Raw genomic sequence first — 17262 nt, 5'->3', positions numbered from 1 at the left:
AGTTGTTATCCGATTTACGTGAAATTTTGCACAGGGAGTAGATTCAACATAGTAACTATGCATGCGAAATTTGATTGCAATCAGTTCAGATTTCGATATAGATTCCATATATATGTGTTTCCTATTTAGGGAAAACTGGCCGAAATACCTACCTTTTCCTTCTCAAATCGCCACTGCTAAGTCGAAAACTTATCAAAATGAATCAAATTTTCCTATTACTCTATTACACATCTATCGACCGATAAATCATAAATACACTTTTGCGAAGTTGCCTCAAAATTGGTTCATATTTAAATGTTTCCCCTATTTTTTATACCCTGCTCCACACTGTGGAACAGGGTATTATAAGTTAGTGCATATGTTTGCAACACCCAGAAGGAGACGAGATAGACACATGCTGTCTTTGACAAAAATGCTCAGGGTGGACTCCTAAGTCGATATAGCGATGTCCGTCCGTCCGTGAATACATTTTTGTAATCAAAGTCTAGGTCGCAGTTTTAGTCCAATCGACTTCAAATTTGGCACAAGTATGTGTTTTGTCTCAGAATAGATCCCTATATATTTTGGAAGAAATCGGTTCAGATTTAGATATAGCTCCCATATATATATTTCGCCCGATATGGACTTATATGGCCCCAGAAGCCAGAGTTTTAACCTAATTTGCTTACAAGTTTGCACAAGAAGAACAATTAGTACTATAGTCAAGTGTGCCAAATTTTATTGAAATCGGTTCAGATTTAGATATAGCTCCCATATATATCTTTCGCCCGATATGGACTAATACGGTCCCAGAAGCCAGAGTTTTACCCCAATTTGGTTGAAATTTTGCACATGGAGTAGAATTAACATTGTAGCTATGCGCGCCAAATTTGGTTAAAATCAGTTCAGATTTAGATATAGCTCCCATATATATCGTTCGCCCGATTTACACTCATATGACCACAGAGGCCAATTTTTTGCTCCGATTTAGTTGAAATTTTGCACAGGGAGTAGAATTAGCATTGTTGCTATGCGTGCCAAATTTGGTTGAAATCGGTTCAGATTTAGATATAGCTCCCATATATAGCTTTCGGCCGATTTACACTCATATGACCACAGAGGCCAATTTTTTGCTCCGATTTAGTTGAAATTTTGCACAGGGAGTATAATTAGCATTGTAGCTATGTGTGCCATATTTGGTTGAAATCGGTTCAGATTTAGATATATCTCCCATATATTGCTTTCGGCCGATTTACACTCATATGAGCACAGAGGCCAATTTTTAACTCCGATTTAATTGAAATTTTGCACAGGGAGTAGAATTAGCATTGTTGCTATGCGTACCAAATTTGGTTGAAATCGGTTCAGATTAAGATATAGCTCCCATATATAGCTTTCGGCCGATTTACACTCATATGACCACAGAGTCAAATTTTTAACTCCGATTTAGTTGAAATTTTGCACAGGGATTAGAATTAGCATTGCTGCTATGCGTGCCAAATTTGGTTGAAATCGGTTCAGATTTAGATATAGCTCCAATATATATCTTTCGCCCGATATGGACTAATATGGTACTAAAAGCCAGAGTTTTGGCCCAATTTGGTTGAAATTTTGCACAGGGAGTAGATTTAGCATTGTAGCTATGCGTGCCGAATTTGGTTGAAATCGATTTAGATTTAGATATAGCTCCCATATATATCTTTCGCCCGATATGCACTTATATAGACGCAGAAGCCAGAGTTTTATCCCGATTAGCTTGAAATTTTGCACAAGGAGTACAATTGGTAGTATAGTCATGTGTGCCAAATTTGATTGAAATCGGTTCAGATGTAGATATAGCTTCCATATATATTTTTCGCCCGATATGGACTTATATGGGCCCAGAAGCCAGAGTTTTGGCCCAATTTGGTTGAAATTTTGCACTAGAAGTACAATTACTAATATAGTCATGTGTGCCAAATTTGATTGAAATCGGTTCAGATTTAGATATAGCTCCCATATATATGTTTTTCTGATTTCGACAAAAATGGTCAAAATACCAACATTTTCCTTGTAAAATCGCCACTGCTTAGTCGAAAAGTTGTAAAAATGACTCTAATTTTCCTAAACTTCTAATACAAATATATCGAGCGATAAATCATAAATAAACTTTTGCGAAGTTCCTTAAAATTGCTTCAGATTTAAATGTTTCTCATATTTTGTTTTACTAAAATTGTGTTCCACCCTAGTGCATTAGCCAACTTAAATTTTGAGTCTATAGATTTTGTAAAAGTCTATCAAATTCTGTCCAAATCGAGTGATATTTAACTGTATGTATTTGGGACAAACCTTTATATATAGCACCCAACACATTTGACGGATTTGATATGGTCTCGAAAATTTAGATCTACAAAGTGGTGCAGGGTACAATATAGTCGGCCCAGCCCGACTTTAGACTTTCCTTACTTGTTTTTTACTAACATTGTGTTCCACCCTAGTTAATTAGCCGACTTAAATTTTGAGTCTATAGATTTTGTAAAAGTCTATCAAATTCTGTCCAAATCGAGTGATATTTAACTGTATGTATTTGGGACAAACCTTTATATATAGCATCCAACACATTGGACGGATTTGATATGGTATCGAAAATGTGGACTTACAAAGTGGTGAAGGGTATAATATAGTCGGCCCCGCCCGACTTTAGACTTTCCTTACTTGTTTTTATATCCCATATGGGCTAACTTACAATTTAGAAGACGATGTTAAGTTTTAAGAATCCTTGCCATTGGCAGGTGTTACCATAACCCAAGTACTTCGATTGTACATTATAGCCTTTAGAAGAAATTTCTATGCAATCTATGGTGAAGGGTACATAAGGCCCAACTTACGGCCGTTTATACTTGTTTTGTGCTAAATGTTTCAGATTTTGAATAATTCTTAGCGCTCTTTACACCGAAAAATAGTAAACTGTTTTATAGTTAGAATGAACTACCTCCCACAAAAATTGAACTAAATGTTACTCCACATTTTGAGATTTCCACAAAGCGTTGTTAAAACCGGAAAAATTTAATGCACTGTTGTACTTTTTAACTGCGGTGCACGAAATTACATCCTCTCATAGAAAAAAAATTAACTAAAAGTAAAGAAGAAAATCATTGGCGCCAAACCATGACCATTTAAACCATACAGTAGTTCTTTCTTACTATTTTTGGGAATCGTACGAACATCTTCGTTTGCTTTAGTTCATATTGAACTTATGTGTACGGTCATTGAACTTTATACCCACGTTTAGTTCATAAAATTTTTTGAGACATACTTAAAAAAAAGTAAAATTTCATGAAGCTGTGGAAAATTACGAAAATAATAATAATAATTTAATTAAACTATTAGCAAATAATTTTCCAATAAAATAAAGTTAAATTTAGTGTTAGTTTAACTACGGAAATTTTTTTCTGTGTAGATCAGGTTTCTCACCCTGTTCCATACAAATCTACGATTATATTTTATAAAAAGTACATGTTGGGAAATCTTATTGGCTAAAAATTTCCTAGTTACAAAATTTTGAATGTAGTGTCGAAGATTGAGAAACAACATCGTCAACATTTATGCTGTTTCATTCTTAAGTGTTTCTTTGACTTTGACTATTTTAATTACATTAAACATACAAGGATATTTGAAGTCTCCAGAAGGCGTTTTTTCAAATTTGGCATCTTCAGTTAAGTATGGACAAGAACACTAAAAAAACGATAATGATTTCCTCTAACATCTTTCGTTGGACAGTGTGAAAGAAAAAAAAAACTGGCAAAATAAAGAAATCTGTACCGGGAAAGGCTGAAAGAGAACCCGAGCTAAAAAATCTACACTTGGCCCACAGCTGCACTTAACACAAAGTAATCAAAAAGTTTTGCTATATTGTGGTAAAAATCACCATCATCACTCCAACTCAATTCCTCAGACAAAGCCATCGTCAGCATTGTCATCATCACTCTCATTATGGTGATCGCCGACTTCAACATCGTCATCATCATCGAGGCAACAGCAGTTTTCGTTGTGGAAAATTCATACGTACGCTCCAAAAGGGGTGCCGCATCATAGAAGTTGAGTATTGCCATCGCTGTTGAAGTTGAAGGTTGACTTGATGACGGACTAACTTGACTTGCAGTTAAAAGTCGCGATGGTGCGTGTATGGGAGAATGTCATGAAAATAAGGAGACAACTCTAGTTGGAAATATTTTTTTTGTCTCTCTTTATTTTTTGTGCAACTAACTTTTAGTTTGCCAGCGACGATGATGATGGCACCAACTGCGTATCATACGGCATCATAGCCCCAACAATTTTTCACAAATATAGAGAAAGTCACTCCTTTTCGTTGGGCATCACCATTTGGTCATCATCATCATCACAGATGATGTGTTGTTGCTCCAGTTGTTACGGAAGTTGATGTAATTTTCTGACCGTCATTAAGTTTCGTCAGACTCAGTTGGAGTGAGTTGACCACATCAATATGGTCATCATTTGTATTGTCAAGCAATTTTGTGGACAATGGGAGAAATGTAAAAAAAACAAGTAAGGAAAGTCTAAAGTCGTGCGGGGCCGACTATATTATACCCTGCATCACTTTGTAAATCCACATTTTCGATACTATATCAAATCCGTCAAATGTGTTGGGTGCTATATATAAAGGTTTTTGTCCCAAATACATACATTTAAATCTGACTCCATCTGAACAAAATTTATAATTTATAGACTTAAAATTTAAGTCGGCTAATGCCCTGGGATGGTAACTATGTTAGTAAAAAACAAGTAAGGAAAGTCTACAGTCGGGCGGGGCCGACTATATTATACCCTGCACCACTTTGTAGATCTAAATTTTCGATACCATACCACACGCGTCAATTGTGTTGGGTGCTATATATAAAGGTTTGTCCCAAATACATACAATTAAATATCACTCGATCTGGACAGAATTTGATAGACTTTTACAAAATCTATAGACTCAAAATTTAAGTTGGCTAATGCACTAGGGTGGAACACAATTTTAGTAAAAAATATGGGAAACATTTAAATCTGAAGCAATTTTAAGGAAACTTCGTAAAAGTTTATTTATGATTTATCGCTCGATATATATGTATTAGAAGTTTAGGAAAATTAGAGTCATTTTTACAACTTTTCGACTAAGCAGTGGCGATTTTACAAGTAAAATGTTGGTATTTTGACCATTTTTGTCGAAATCAGAAAAACATATATATGGGAGCCATATCTAAATCTGAACCGATGTCAACCAAATTTGGCACGCATAGTTACAATTCTAATTCTACTCCCTATGCAAAATTTCAACTAAATCGGAGCAAAAAATTGGCCACTGTGGGCAAATGAGTGTAAATCGGGCGAAAGCTATATATGTGAGATATATCCACATCTGAACCGATTTCAACCAAATTTGGCACGCATAGTTACAATGCTAATTCTACTCCCTGTGCAAAATTTCAACTAAATCGGAGCAAAAATTGGTCTCTGTGGTCATATGAGCGTAAATCGGGCGAAAGCTATATATGGGAGCTATATCTAAATCTGAACCGATTTCAACCAAATTTGGCACACATAGCTGCAATGCTAATTCTACTCCCTGTGCAAAATTTCAACTAAATCGGAGCAAAAAATTGGCCTCTGTGGGCAAATGAGTGTAAATCGGGCGAAAGCTATATATGTGAGATATATCCACATCTGAACCGATTTCAACCAAATTTGGCACGCATAGTTACAATGCTAATTCTACTCCCTGTGCAAAATTTCAACTAAATCGGTGCAAACAATTGGTCTCTGTGGTCATATGAGCGTAAATCGGGCGAAAGCTATATATGGGAGCTATATCTAAATCTGAACCGATTTAAACCAAATTTGGCACACATAGCTGCAATGCTAATTCTACTCCCTGTGCAAAATTTCAACTAAATCGGAGCAAAAAATTGGCCTCTGTGGTCATATGAGTGTAAATCGGGCGAACGATATATATGGGAGCTATATCTAAATCTGAACCGAGCTTAACCAAATTTGGCACGCATAGCTACAATGTTAATTCTACTCCATGTGCAAAATTTCAACCAAATTGGGGTAAAACTCTGGCTTCTGGGACCGTATTAGTCCATATCGGGCGAAAGATATATATGGGAGCTATATCTAAATCTGAACCGATTTCAATAAAATTCGACACACTTGACTATAGTACTAATTGTTATTCTTGTGAAAAATTTTAAGCAAATTAGGGTAAAACTCTGGCTTCTGGGGCCATATAAGTCCATATCGGGCGAATTATATATATGGGAGCTATATCTAAATCTGAACCGATTTCTTCCAAAATCAATAGGTATCTATTCTGAGCCAAAACACATACTTATGCCAAATTTGAAGTCGATTGGACTAAAACTGCGACCTAGACTTTGATTACAAAAATGTGTTCACGGACAGACGGACAGATGGTTATATCGACTCAGGAGCCCACCCTGAGCATTTTTGCCAAAGACACCATGTGTCTATCTCGTCTACTTCTGGGTGTTGCAAACATATGCACTAACTTATAACTTATTATAATACCCTGTTCCACAGTGTGGAGCAGGGTATAACAAGTAAGGAAAGTCTAAAGTCCGGCGGGCCGACTATATTATAACCTTCACCACTTTGTAAGTCCACATTTTCGATACCATATCAAATCCGTCCAATGTGTTGGATGCTATATGAACCATATACATATATTCTGTATATCTGAGCAGATCTGTACAGAGTTCTGCAATACTTATAGATTTTATATTTAAGTTGGCTAATGCGCTGAGGTGGAACACAATGTTAGTAAATAAATATAGGGAACAATCAAATATGAACCAATTTTGAGGCAAATTCGCAAAAGTGCATTTATGATTTATCGGTCGGCAGATGTGTATTAGAATAATAGAAAAATGTGAGTCATTTTTATAAGTTTTCGACCTAGCAGTGGCGATCTGATAAGGAAAATGTGAGTATTTCGGCCAGTTTTGCCTAAATAGGAAAAACATATATATGGAATCTATATCGAAATCTGAACCGATTGCAATCAAATTTCACATGCATAGTTACTATGTTGAATCTACTCCCTGTGCAAAATTTCACGTATATCGGATTACAGCTTTGACCTCTGTGGTCATATGACGGAAAATCGGGCGAATATATATGGGAGCTATATCAATATCTGAACCGATTTTAACAAAATTTGGCACAATTAACGATACTATTAAAGGTACTCCTTGTGCAAAATTTCAATCAAATCAGGGCAAAACTCTGGCTTTTGAAGCCATATAAGTCAAAATCGGACGAAAAATATATAAGGGAGCTATATCTAAATCTGAACCGATTTCAACCAAATTTGGCACAATTCACGATACTATTAAACGTACTCGTTGTGCAAAATTTGAAGCAAATCAGGGCCAAACTCTCGCTTTTGGGGCTATATAAGTCCAAATCGGACGAAAGATATACATGGGAGCTATATATAAATCTGAACCGATTTAGCTGATATTTGGCAGTTTTTTCGGGACTGGCAAAACATTCAGATGTACAAAATATGAAGAACGTAGGTTTATAAATAAGTGAATTATGATCAAATCGGTGATAACAATATATGGCAGCTATAGCTAAATCTGAACCGATTTTTTCCAAAATCAATAGCGATTGCCTTTGACCCGAAGAAAGACTTTATGCCAAATTTGAGGACGATCGGACTTAAACTGCGACCTGTACTTTGTGCACAAAAGTACATATACAGACAGACGGACGGACAGACAGACAGACAGTGGGACATCGCTAAATCGACTCAGAATTTAATTCTAAGCCGATAGGTATACTAAAAGATGGGTCTATGATAATTATTTCTTGGCGTTACATACAAATGCACAAACTTATTATACCCTGTACCACAGTAGTGGTGAAGGGTATAAATATGGGAAACATTTTAATCTGAACCATTTTTGAGGCAACTTCGCAAAAATGAATTTATTGATTAATTTTCGGTCGATAGATATGTATTAGAAATAAAGGAAAATTTGAGTCACTTTTACAAGTTTTCGACTTAGCGTGGCGATTTGAAAAGGAAAATCGGAAAAGCATATATATGGAAGCTAGATAGAAATCTGAACCGATTTCAACCAAACTTGACATGCATACTTAGTATTTTAATTCTACTCCCTGTGCAAAATTTCACGTAAATCGGACTACAACTTTAAACTCTGTGGTCATATCTAAATCTGAACCGATTTCAATAAAATTTGGCACACTTGACTACACTACTAATTGTACTCCTAGTGCAAAATTTCAACCAAATTGGGCTAAAACTCTGGCTTCTGGGACCATATAAGTCTATATCGGGCGAAAGATGTATATGAGAGCTATATTTCAATCTGAACCGATTTCAATCAAATTTGGCACACCTGACTGTAGTACTTACTGTTCTCCTGGTGCAAAATTTCAAGCACATTAGGGTAAAACTCTGGCTTCTGGGTCCATATAAGTGCATATCGGGCGAAATATATATATGGGAGCTATATCTAAATCTGAACCGATTTCTTCTAAAATCAATAGGGTTCTATTCTGACCCAAACAGGAACTTATGCCAAATTTGAAGACGATTGGACTTAAACTGCGACCTAAACTTTGATCACAAAAATGTGTTCACAGACAGACGGACAGATGGACGACTCAGGGACCCACCCTGAGCATTATTGCCAAAGACACCATGTGTCTATATCGTCTCCTTCTGGGTGTTGCAAGCCCCCACTCCACAGGTAGGCGCATGGTATAAAAATAATACCATGCGCCAATAATATAAAAATAAATCTGGGGATCAGTTTATTTGGGGGCTATATATAATTACACTCAAAAAAAAAGTGAACTCACTATTTCACTAAAAAAGTTCATTATTTCTTCAAATTTGTAAATTTTACTACAAAAGCGTCCATCATGAACTTCGTATGTCACTAAAGACATTCTTGCAATTTTGAACTACAATTTTTTCCTTCAAACTACAAAATTTTCTTTATCAAGTGAAAAAAATTACTTATGTGTAATAAATTTTCTTGAATTTGTCGAAAAATATTTACTTATTTTTGTGATATCGGCGTGATGTCAGCGTTTGTAATACTGTTTAGTTAAAATTTTCTAAAAATATACAAAATTTTCTAAAATTAACCAAAAGATTTTTCCTGGTGGGTTCACTGTTTTTTCAGTGTATGGACCGATGTCGACCAATTTTTGCATGGTTTTTAGAGATCATATACCAACACCACGTACCAAATTTCAGCCGGATCGGATGAATCCGTTGAGACGACAAAGAGAGTTGCCGGTAGTTTCAAGCGAAACCCTAACCTCTCTCTCCGAGATGCCGCAAATAAGCTGGGTGTATCGTCTACAACCGTGCATCGAGCCAAAAAACGAGCCGGACTATCGACTTACAAGAAGGTAGTGACTCCAAATCGCGATGATAAACAAAATACGACGGCCAAAGCGCGATCCCGGAGGCTGTACACAACGATGCTGACGAAGTTTGACTGCGTGGTAATGGACGACGAAACCTACGTCAAAGCCGACTACAAGCAGCTTCCGGGACAGGAGTTTTATACGGCAAAAGGAAGGGGAAAGGTAGCAGATATTTTCAAGCACATAAAACTGTCAAAGTTCGCAAAGAAATATCTGGTTTGGCAAGCCATCTGTACCTGTGGCTTGAAAAGCAGCATTTTCATAGCTGTCAACCAAGAAATTTACGTGAAAGAGTGTTTGAATAAACGTCTGCTGCCTTTCCTGAAGAAACACGGTTGTTCCGTACTGTTTTGGCCGGATTTGGCATCTTGCCATTACAGTAAAAAGGCCATGGAGTGGTACGCCGCCAACAACGTGCAGGTGGTTCCCAAGGACAAGAACCCTCCCAACACGCCAGAGCTCCGCCCAATTGAGAAATACTGGGCTATTGTCAAGCGGAACCTAAAGAAGACCAAAAAAACTGCTAAGGACGAGCAGCAGTTCAAGGCAAACTGGCTTTCTGCGGCGAAGAAGGTGGACAAGGTGGCTGTACAAAATCTGATGGCAGGTGTCAAGCGTGAGGCCCGGCAATTCGGATTTGGAAAAGCGAAAGCCTAACTGAATATTTTTCCTGAATTTTATACCAATTGAACTTGAAAAAGAAATTTAATTTGATTTTTTAAATAAACGATTTCACCGATTTACACGCGTTTTCCCTTGACCAAATTTTGACCGTATCACCCTTTATATCGACTCAGAATTTCACCATGACCCAGAATATATGGGTCATGATGAAATTAATTTCGTAGTGTTACAAACGGAATGACAAATTTAATATCCACCCCATCCTATGGTGGAGGGTATAAAAAAATCATGTGTGTTGACAGAAAACTGTTTGGAAGCCGCTGTTGTATAGCAAATTCATATGTTCCCGTCTCTATTCAATCTAACACTCTGCTACTCTATTATGTATAAGAGCATGCCCGCCTTGCATACACAAAATCGTGGGTTCGAACTCAGTTTACACCTAAAAGTTTTTCAGCGGTGAATTATCCCACCTCAGTAATTCTGGTGACATTTCTGAGTGTTTCGAAGCTTCTCTAAGTGATTTCACTGGAATGTGGAATGCCGTTCGGACTCGGTTGTAAAATGGAGGTACCTTGATAAGAGAGAAGTTCACCACAGTGGTATCACAATGGACTGAATAGTCTAAGTGAGCCTGAAATATCGGGCTGCCACTATGCCCAGCAAAAAATACTCCAGCAGTAAGAGTTTAGTTGCGCTTTTTGGTATATAATAAAGTAGGCAGTGCATCCACACTGCATGAATCGGTGGCAATAACGTAAACGAGTAATCAAACTAATTTATGATTATTCGTTTACGTTACTGCAACTAATTCATGCAGTATAGATGCATGAAAGGTAGTGCTGTTTTCCTTCACGCCAACAATGCTATTCTCAAGATAATATATCACTTCTGTGCAATATTTCTATTAAAATGAGCAACTGTATCAGCGCTATGTAGAAGCTGCTCTAAATCGGGACATCGCCCACAAAAATCAGTTGGTACTGCCTCTCTCCCTTACAATCCTGCTGAAATAGTGCTCCATTTTTTGCTTGGTACCTAATCTAACTATACTCCTCCACTGTGTTATTGTCTCAACTCGCGTACTACATTTGTGACCCACAAGCAAATGACAACATTTTGCATTAACGTTCCTAGGCTAGTTTGCCATTAGTCAAATCAAATTCCAAACTACAATGACATTGTCACTGCAAAAACAGCAAGGAAACATTACAGAGAAAAACTGCAGCAGGACTTCGCTGAAAAAAAAACGAATGAAAATGGAAAGGAAATTAAAGTTTGGTGTGGTCAAGTTTTTATGTTCGCTTCATTTTTGGTTGCAGATCAAATCGATTTATGATGAAAGTGTTGATGCTAAAGATGACGCACATCTATTTTGCCTGACATATTTATGATTAATGCTTGAAGTTGCAAGAGTGGCTAGTTTATATTAAGCTCACGAACAGCTCAAGATATCACATATTGAACGAAAAAACAAACGGATATTAAGTTGTTGTCAGCGAATCAAATGAATCTGTTTTGTTTTTTTATTTTTCCTTAAATTTATGGAAAATGCATCAAAGCATGCTTTAGGTGAGGGATAAAAAAATACTTAGCTTATGGTGATTTCTTTTGGGAAAAAAGTGTTCTATAAAAATGGTAACACGTTTCATGGTGTTACCACAATGTTGCCGAAACCCCCTACAAAAATCACACTGTCTGCGAACACAAATGTGCAACAATGATACATAATCCAAAAAACCAAGTGGTTTGTAAACAAAAAAAAATTCCCTAATTTTTTTGATTGTTGTGAACAACTATCATTAGAAAAATGCATTTGCTTTTTGCGTTTTTCTTTTATTTTAGATATATTTAATCAGTCGTGGGGAAGAAATTGAGAAGCAACCACAATACACGCGTCATACACTTTCCCATGGCTGAATAAGGAGGTTGAATCAGGATAACAAAAACAACAAATTTCAATATGTTGTTTACAATTTTAAGAAGTCAAAATCAGCTGATAAAAGAATCGTATGGCATTGGTAAAAGTGGCAATTATTTATTCTTTCAATTGGCCTGAAAAAATAATTCAAATCCAGAGAAAAAGAAAGGTTCAAATTTAATTGCGTCACCTATGAGTGATTGTGAAGTGGATAATTCATCCGAGGAACGCCGATATGCATAAGACTATAATACCCACCAAAGTTAAGAATGAAAGTCAGTCAAATGGATCTTCGCCATCTATTAACAAAACCAGTTTATGATGCAGTTTAAAAACTGATGTGCTTGGTATTTTGGGTCTGGAATATGTTATCAAGATACTCAAGTCATCTTTGAACAATTCTCCAGCTATGAATGCGCGAGTTTGTTTGAGATGCATTTGCTATGCAGTGTCATTTGGAGAGCTGCAACCACCATAAACATATGATTTTGACATCTTAAAATTTTGTCGAAATAAAACAAGTAAGGAAAGTCTAAAGTCGGGCGGGGCCGACTATATTATACCCTGCACCACTTTGTAGATCTACATTTTCGATACCATATCACATCCGTCAAATGTGTTGGGGGCTATATATAAAGGTTTGTCCCAAATACATACATTTAAATATCACTCGATCTGGACCGAATTAGATAGACTTCTACAAAATCTATAGACTCAAAATTTAAGTCGGCTAATGCACTAGGGTGGAACACAATGTTAGTAAAAAAATATGGGAAACATATAAATCTGAAGCAATTTTAAGGAAACTTTACAAAAGTTTATTTATGATTAATCGCTCGATATATATGTATTAGAAGTTTAGGAAAATTAGAGTCATTTTTACAACTTTTCGACTAAGCAGTGGCGATTTTACAAGGAAATTGTTGGTATTTTGACCATTTTTATCGAAATCAGAAAAGCATATATATGGGGGCTATATCTAAATCTGAACAGATTTCAACCAAACTTGCCACGCATAGCAACAATGCTAATTCTACTCCCTGTGCAAAATTTCAACTAAATTGGAGTTAAAAATTTGCCTCTGTGGTCATATGAGTGTAAATCGGGCGAAAGCTATATATGGGAGATATATCCAAATCTGAACTGATTTTAACCAAATTTGACACGCATAGTTACAATGCTAATTCTACTCCCTGTGCAAAATTTCAACTAAATCGGAGTTAAAAATTGGCCTCTGTGGGCAAATGGGTGTAAATCGGGCGAAAGCTATATATGGGAGCTATATCTAAATCTGAACCGATTTCAACCAAATTTGACACGCATAGTTACAATGCTAATTCTACTCCCTATGAAAAATTTCAACTAAATCGGAGTTAAAAAGTGGCCTCTGTGGGCAAATGAGTGTAAATCGGGCGAAAGCTATATATGGGAGCTATATCTAAATCTGAACCGATTTGACTGATATTTTGTTTTTCGAGACCAATAAAATATTCGGATGTATGCAATTTGAGGAAGATCGGTTGATATACACGCCAATTATGACCAGATCGGTGAAAAATATATATGGCAGCTATATCTAAATCTGAACCGATTTTTTCCAAAATCAATAGGGATCGTCTTTGAGCCGAAACAGGACCCTATACCAAATTTTAGGATAATCGGACTAAAACTGCGAGCTGTACTTTGCACACAAAAATACATCAACAGACAGACGGACAGACAGACGGACATCGCTAAATCGACTCAGAATTTAATTCTAAGCCGATCCGTATACTAAAAGGTTGGTCTATGATTACTCCTTCTTGGCGTTACATACAAATGCACAAACTTATTGTACCCTGTACCACAGTAGTGGTGAAGGGTATAATAATTGTAATCATATGGCCCATGATTTAACCTTCTTGTTCAGCCATGCACTTTCCTTTGTATTTTCAACCACGCTATTATTCTGGCCGAAGAAAAAAGTGTCTTCAAAAACTGTTTAAATGTGCAACACAAAATGGGTTCCAATTTTGGTCTTGCCAATCTAACGTGCACATTTTGGATAAGCTGTACTGGATTTTCCAATCACATATGTGTATTTCTATGGCAGTGTTGCCAGTATTTTTCTAGCACTTGTCCCCAAATTATGATGTTTTCGTCCCCACCTTAAATTTAAATTCCTCACAAAAATCCACAATACATTTTTAACAATTTTGGTGATCGTCTTCCAAATGCGCGCATTTATGAATGACAAAATTTTATATATCGAAATAAAATGTTGACAAAATTCCCTATATAGAAAAAAATTAAGAAATTTTTCTATATAGAAAAAAAATATTTTTGACAAAATATTCTATATAGAAATACAATTTTGACAAAATTGTCTTTATAGAAATAAAATGTTGACAAAATTGTCTGTATAAAAATAAAACTTTGACAAAATTTTCTATATAGAAATAAAATTTTAACAAAATTGTCTGTATAAAAATAAAACTTTGACAAAATTTTCTGTATAGAAATAAAACTTTGACAAAATTTTCTATTGAAAACAAATTTACAAAATTTTCTATAGGAATAGGTTAGGTTAGGTCAGGTGGCAGCCCGATGTATCAGGCTCACTTAGACTATTCAGTACATTGTGATACCACATTGGTGAACTTCTCTCTTATCACTGAGTGCTGCCCGATTCCATGTTAAGCTCAATGACAAGGAACCTCCTTATTATAGCCGGCGATTCACATTGCAGTGAAACTTAGAGAAGCTTAGAGAAGCTTTGAAACACTCACATATTACTGAGGTGGGGTAATCCACCGCTGAAAAACTTTTTGGTGTTCGGTCGAAGCAGGAATCGAATCCACGACATTGTGTATGCAAGGCGGGCATGTTAACCATTGCACCACTGTGGCTTCTATAGGAATAAAAATGTGACAAAATTTTCTAAAGAAATAAAATTGTTACAAAATTTTTTATTGAAATAAAATTGTTACAAATTTTTTTTATTGAAATAAAATTTTGACAAAATTTTCTATAGGAATAAAATTTTGACAAAATTTTCTATAGGAATAAAATTGTGACAAAATTTTCTATAGGAATAAAATTTTGACACAATTTTCTACAGAAATAAAATTATGACAAAATTTTCTATAGAAATAAAATTGTGACAAAATTATATATAGAAAAAAACATTACAAAATTTTCTATAGGAATAAAATTTTGACAAAATTTTCTATAGAAATAAAATTTTGACAAATTTGTCTATAGAAATAAAATTGTGGCAAAATTTACTATAGAAATAAAATGTTTACAAAATTTTCGATAGAAAAAAAAAAATTTTGACAAAACTTTGTATTGAAATAAAATTTTGACAAAATTTTCTATAGAAATAAAATTTTTACAAAATTTTGTATAGAAATAGAAATTTGACAAAACTTTGTATTGAAATAAAATGTTGACAAAATTGTCTATAGAAATAAAATTGTGGCAAAATTTACTATAAAAATAAAATTGTGACAAACTTTTCTATAGGAATAAAATTTTGACAAAATTTTCTATAGAAATAAAATTGTGACAAAATTTTCTATAGAAATAAAATTGTGACAAAATTATACATAGAAAAAAACATTACAAAATTTTCTATAGGAATAAAATTTTGACAAAATTTTCTATGGGAATACAATTGTGACAAAATATTCTATAGAAATAACATTTTGACAAAATTTTCTATAGAAATACAATTTTAACAAAACTTTCTATTGAAACAAAACTTTCTATTTTGAGGCAAAACCGAAGGAGTACTACCAAAATGGTATCAAAAAATTGTAAGGTCGTTATAATCGTTGTGTCGCTCTTGAAGGGAACTATGTTGAATAATAAAAACGAATTTTGACAAAAAAATGTGTTTTTCTTTGTTAGACCGGGGACTTATCAGCCAACCTGTTACACTATTTTGGCCGCATGATCTCTGAAAATTTCATGTTAATCGCCCCGAGCTTACCCGTAACATACAAACAAACAACTGGGTTTTTCTATATAGATATATTGCTTTTTGCTATTATTCGAAGATACATCATTATCGATTGTTTAAAGTTTTCTTGCTTAAGGCGGGTATTAAGTTCGAGTTTTGCCGCTAAAATCTTCATTTTTTCACGATTACTTTCCTTTAATAATCCATTTTAAGGAATATAAACTTTGTGAAAATTTGCTTTGGGATATTCCCCATCAAGTTATAATGAAATCTGCAACAAATCTGTATAATTTTATGGCTTTTATTACTGATTTAGTTTTCACTTCAGTGAAATTTGATGGCTAAACTCGAACTTAATACTCACCTTTAAGGAAAATATGGCTAAACTGTATTATTGACATCTCAACGCATTTTAAGCTGGAATAAAACAAATTCAATCCCACGTTCGTAGATAACTCTCTTATCGACCACAAAATGATTTCGGAAATATTTTGAGAGCTAAACTTTGTTTTTTCTCTAATCCATATTCATTTGATTTTATGTATGCTTAAAATGACATTGGATTTACAAAACGTACACACTTTGTTGTTGTTGTAAGAAAACAAAGTTCTCTCTCTTTCGTTTTATTTTTGCTTGTTGTGCATCTCTTACTTTTAATGTCTCTCACACATTTACATAGCAATGCATATACCAGTGTTGCCAATTTGGTGCTTTTAGCACCAAATTTAGTGCTTTTTGATTTCTAAAAAGCACCAAATTGCATTTTTAGTGCCTTTTCAAAAAAAGCACCAACTTGGTGCTTTCTGGCATTTTCATTTAGTGCTTTTGGTGCTTTTTTTATTTTGAACAGTATTAAGTTTAATTGATACAAAAATTTTGACTAGACTTTCAAGAGCCGAAGAAACTCAAATTTATTGCCAAATATAGAATTTGATTGTTATGAAGTTGGTATTGATTATTTTTTAATTAATATTGTTATTTAGGGTATTCTGTAGGAAAGTAGAGCGATGAGTGTCGAATTTTTGAATTTGGTAAAGATGTCATTAAAAACGTTTGTATTAAATTCACAAAAGCACGCACAACTGAAATAAGCAATAGACTCCTTCCATATATTAATATTTTGAAAGTTGAAAAACATTACTGATCAAAATGAATTGGACGAAAGCATTAAAACTGATCAAGGTGTATACATGAATAGCGGTTCATAATGGTGAGTACTAAGTTTGAGTTTTGCCGCTAAAGTGAAAACTGTCTCAGTAAAAATGGGCATAAAAATTTTATTATAACTTGATGGGGAATAGCCAAAAGCAAATTT

Source organism: Haematobia irritans, chromosome 3 (genome assembly GCF_050003625.1).
Source record: "Haematobia irritans isolate KBUSLIRL chromosome 3, ASM5000362v1, whole genome shotgun sequence".
NCBI classification, from domain to species: Eukaryota; Metazoa; Arthropoda; class Insecta; order Diptera; family Muscidae; genus Haematobia; species Haematobia irritans.
The sequence above is the reverse complement of the archived record's forward strand: the minus strand, read 5'-3'. Positions refer to the sequence as shown.